The sequence below is a fragment of the Macadamia integrifolia genome, chromosome 6 (assembly GCF_013358625.1).
Source record: "Macadamia integrifolia cultivar HAES 741 chromosome 6, SCU_Mint_v3, whole genome shotgun sequence".
In the NCBI taxonomy this organism is placed as follows: Eukaryota; Viridiplantae; Streptophyta; class Magnoliopsida; order Proteales; family Proteaceae; genus Macadamia; species Macadamia integrifolia.
In genome coordinates, this window is record NC_056562.1 from 20,880,656 (window position 1) to 20,886,367 (window position 5,712).

Here is a 5,712-nt window from a genome sequence, read left to right on the forward strand (position 1 = left end):
AAAAAAAAAAAAAAAAGTATAAACAAGAATTTTCACCAACTCTTATTACAATCATATTTTTGTTTTAGCTCTGTTTAACTACAAGGAAAATGCAAATATTTTATTAAAAGTGAACATTTCTGTAATTTTTTTTTTATTATTATTCCAAAAAGAAAAGAATACAAATATATCATTGGGGTTTGGATTATATTTTACAAAAAAAAAAAAATAATAATAATAATAATAATTACCCTTCCCTTCCCTATCCTTTCCTCAACTAAAATGTTCAGACAAAAAGGGTGGTTTGTGGCTTACGCAATGGACTACAATGTTCCCTTTAACGCATCCCATGATTTTTTTTTTTTTTTTTTTTGGGTTAAACCGTTTAAATATGAAAGAGAAAGACACAAGAAAAGGGAACGTTATAAATGGGCATGGAGCAGGCACACACGAGATGGGTGTTTAGAGCGTGCCAAGTGTCGGTCGACACGTGACTAACCCATGTCTTCACAAGTTAGGCCTACGCCCCTTAAACCATGACTTCGACAGATTGCTTCTTGGACCAAAATACCGTCTTTTCCTTTTAACTCATCACATAACAATTGAAAGGTACTTTGAAAGAATCTCAAAACCACTAGTTGTTTCCAAATTCCAAGTAAATGAATAGCACATTCAAAATCTAGATTTCCCTCAGATGAATCTCTTCCAATCACTCTGATCCTTTCTTTTATCAGACTCAGAGGTATTCAACAAAGTCCCATAACCACTAAAATGTTTTCAAAGTTGAGATGTACTTGCAAATTATCAAATTCTATTTTTATAAGAAAAAATATAAAGAAAGGGATTGAATTCGCGGCGACAGCATATAGTGTATGCTAGCGTCTCTCTATATATGTCTTCCTCATCCTATAATTGGGGGCAGATACATCATTTTGTAGGAGGGTAAAAAGGGATAGATACATGGAGACATTAACATACATTGTACAACTTAACAATGTGTTTTTTTTTTTATCCCAAATATTGTAGGATAATAGATTCTTTGTGCATACATAAACCATGTCTTCTATGGATTGATACTGATATATACCAATTGGTCCTCTCTATGCTTTTTTTTCTAAAGTGTATTTATGTTTAAGGTAAATAACATTTAGAAATGACCGATGTCTAGAGTACCCAAAACACACACAATGTTAGTACATGTTAACAGAGGACGAAATGACCAAAATACTTTAAGTTTCTCTATCTATTAAATTCCATTTAATTGAAAAAATCTATGATTCAATAAAAAAATATATTTTTGACTTGGACCATGATCATATATGTAGCATTTTAATCATAAAAAAAATTCACAGATCTTTGATTTGTATCGTTACCATTCAGTTAGTTTTTAAGAAATAGGAGAAGGTTCTTTGAACAAGTGGTTTAGCCTACGTGCCCGTTTAGATTTTTTTTTTTTTCTATTTATCTTTTCTTTGCTCAAAAAAATTATGAAGAGACATAGTCTACGTTGCTTGCTCAAAGATAATTTTCCTTTTTAAAAAAAATTAATTGTTGAATTATATTTATTACAATTAGAATCTTTTCTAAGCTTTTAGATAGTCTGATCTTAGGTTAGGTTATATAATCTTGTTTTCCATGATTTAAAACACTAATTGATGAATGACCAACAATCAAAATCAAACATTTAAAATAATTAAACATTACATTATCCTTTCGTTTCAATTAAAATCTTTTCAAAGCTATAGATTGTGCAATCTTAGATGAGACTACAAACATTTGTCGTTATCTAATTACTATATGAACAGAAATGATCCAAATCAATGGTAAGAAAATGTGAAAACATGATTTGATCAACCATTTCATTCTAATTGGATTTTTTATATAAATATAAAAATTTTATGTATTTTTATCTTATATCATCATATGTTAATATCTTCGGACACTATTTGTGCTTCAATCACCCTAAACATAACTTTTTATACACTAGGTACCTTAAACATGTCAGATATCTCAAGTTAATTTATCCTTTTTTTTTTTTTTTTTTTTTGGGGAGGTGGTGGGAGAGATATGAAAAAGGTTTGATAAAATAATAGACAGCACCAATAGGAGCACTAGATGAGATATCATATAAGAAAAGCAGGAGGTCATTTCAAAAAAGGAAAAAGGAAGATAAACAATTAGATATAGTTGGTGCTACCTTATGATATACCGATAACATACCCCGAATACCCCAACAACATACCCAACCTTTTTCCTAGAATTAAATATAATGCAATGGCAAGCACACCATGATGGTGGGCGTTATGGGCTTTTATGGCTGGGCCACGTTGTGTCACTGATTAATCATCAGTTGCTTATCCTCTTTGTTATGAAATCCGCAATAGAAAATTGTATCGGGAGATTCAGGTATTGAATAATGAGCAATGGAGGGAGAAAATGTAAAGTTTCCTTTTAGAAAGGAGACCCCTTAGGATTAAGATGGGTTTGATAAGATTCAATTTATGTTGGAAACTGCTCTCTAAAATTAAATAAGCAGTTTTGATAGGATTCTTTGTGGGTGCAATTGGGTACACAAAGCTAAAAAGTTTTGGTGGACAAAGCAGAAGGGTAATGCTTCTCTCTCTCTCTCTCTCTCTCTCTCTCTCTCTCTCTCTCTCTCTCTGAGGCCCTTATACATACCTTCTACCACCTATATACCAGTAATTAGTGGTATTTCGATAAACTATTTGTATAGGTTTTGGTTATAAATTTGTAATGAGGGTTCGTCCTATGTAATCAATCTGAGCGAGAGAGAGATGTGAGGACTAACAACTCTAACCCTAGTCTCTATTGATAGAAAAGTAAATTTTATCTCACCATGGACTTAGGTAATTTTACCAAACTACGAAAATCCTTATAGACTGTGTGATTGATTGTTTACAAATTCCATTATTTTCTACGTCATTTTAGTTTCTCGTCTTTTATAAAACTATACGATTAAAGAGTAAAAGAATATTAATTATCTTTTCTTCTACCTTTATAATTTTATTTTATTAATATTTATTTATTTATAAATATTTTTAGTCTTTTTGAGTGTTCAAACTGGATCTTGAATAGGTGGGCAATGTAAGTTTAATCAACAATCAGATAATAATGTATAACATAGTCAATCTCTCTTAAGTCGTCTAAAAGTTGCATTTTCTGAGATTTTGATTGCAGTATTAAGGTGGTTGAGCAACAAGATGGGCAAAAGTGGACCACCAATGTTCAATGTTGAGCTTGAACCAACAAGGAGTGATGTAATTGTTGACAATACCATTTTGTCCATTTCTCTAAAATAATGATTATACCTTTTTTTTGTTAGACCAATGATTGTACTCTGAGGACTTAAATGTGTGCCAGCCTTCTTTATGTAGTCAAATAATTATCAGAGCTCAAGGTTTCATGGACTGTGGGCAAACCCAAGTCCGTAGGCTCTGTACTGTGGGCAAGCTTAAGGCCAAGGTTTCTACCAAAGAAAAAAGCCTAAGGCCAAGGGCCAATGGTTTCACTGGGGTTAGTAGAAAATAAAGACCTAAAAAGTCTCTCTCTCTCTCTCTCTCTCTCTCTCTCTCTCTCTCTTAAAGTTACTTTGGTAGGAAGAATTTTTTCTTATACCCTACCCCCCTTGCATTTCAGACAGCCGTCCGTAGCATCATAAGGAGCACCACCCTTTGGAGGTATCAAAATGGTATGGTACATAGGAGGTTTCTCAACATGATATATAACACGAAAAACCTTTCGATACAAGATAGGGCTGTTCACATGAAAGAAGAGAAGAAATGATTGATTCTCTTCTTTCTCTTTCTCAATGGGGGAAAGAGAAAGAAGGTCTTATGGAGGGATGGGGGAACAGTTGGGCGCATTTATCAAAATCCTCCACTGCATCCAGGATCACAAGTGGAATGCGTTGCAGGGGTGGGGAGGCAACGAACTCCACTTGAAAAGCGAAGCGAGCCTATCAGAGAAAGCCGTTGCGCGCGTGTCGCGTGCATCCGTTTTTCAACTGGCTTCAAAGTGCTAGTTGTAGCACGCTAGCGAGCGTACACTTCTGTGGCCCTGTTAAGCCCATGAGCTTTGTCTTCTCTGTCTGGATCTTTGGCCCGACTAGTCTCTGGGGTCACTGTGATACTGCTTACATAGGACCGGATCAATTCGAGATGGAAACTCTCATGCGGTGGCCCCAAGAAGTTAGGTGCAACGGCAAAAGTTTTATCATGGGACCTCGCTTCCTGAGATGGAGTACCGTGTCCCCTCCAAGCCAACTGCGCTAACGGCTTGGATAGCAGGATATATATGCATGCAATAGCATTATCTTGCTTTGCGGAGAGATTGTTTTTCGATTCGATCCCATAATCATTAGACCGTAATAGAACAACCTTATCATTATGCCAATATCCGCTCATGTGAAGAGCTGTATCTTATATCAAATTCTTCTACTTAGTTTATGCATGCATGGGTTATACGTACGTAACAAGCAAAGAAGACTAATTTGATGCAAGAGGAGTGCAATGCGCAAACTATGGATCCATTATCCATTTAAAAGTTCAATCTGTGTGTTTAGGACTATAAGCATCCCATAGACTAATTTTTTGCGGTCTTAGTTGATATGTTAACTAAGCACCACTTATTTCACATCTATTAATCTATGCAGATTATCCACATTCCTCTTTGTCTCTCCAATTGGGAAGCACATATACTTGCTAGATAAAGCTAGTCAGACTTTAATTAACAAAGGCCCTCATTGGTTAGCCAATGTAATATTCATGAGGGCCAATTTGGTTCCAATATATCCTTTGAATTAGTGTTAGGATATTTAGTCTCTTTGTTCAGTCAATCTCCTAGTGGGAATCCATGTCCTAATAGTGTGTCCTAATGACTGATGTAATTCAGAATCATGTATGATGTCTTTTTCTCATAGTTTAATAATTTTTTCTAGAAGAGTGTAGAAATATAACCCTAAAACAATGTAGAAAATGAATGAAAAAATAAGAACAAGAAATCACATAATGCACGTAGATTTACGAGATTTGACAAGATTGCCTATGTGTTCGATGAGATAAGATCCTCCTTCACTATTAATGGAGAATAGGGTTATAGCGTTCTTCCTCACACCTCTTTCAGTTTACTTACAGAGAACGAAAACCTTGTTACAAATATATAACGAAACCTTATATGAAAAATTTACAAAATACCCTACGATCCTCTAGAATTTCAGTCCACTTTTGTCACATATGGAATTTAAGACATCGTATATCCAACAAAAACAAACCTACCTACTTGCGTGGCTCTACACACAGACACATGTGGGCATGAAAAGATCACACTGCCCCCTCACCCAGATGCCTCCATGAGGCCTCCCATTGATTTATACACTATGCAGTGGGCTGCGCAAGAGGACAATGATTAAACTTTTCTTCGCCTTAGATAAAGAGAATCTAACTATTAAGGTGCATTATTTTCTCTCTCCCCCTCTATTGTAGAAGGCCGAAATACCCTTGATACGACCAAGGATTAAAGTATCGGTATCGATCGTCGTATCGATCGGTCAAAATTAAGATACGTATCGGAGGGTATCGTATCGTATCGGAGATACACTAAGATACGCTAAAAATACACACATAAATGGATAGGAAACATTTTTTTAAACACTTTTGCATAAAGAATTTGTTAAAAAAAGCTATTGATAACATGTATTATGCATAAACACTAAAT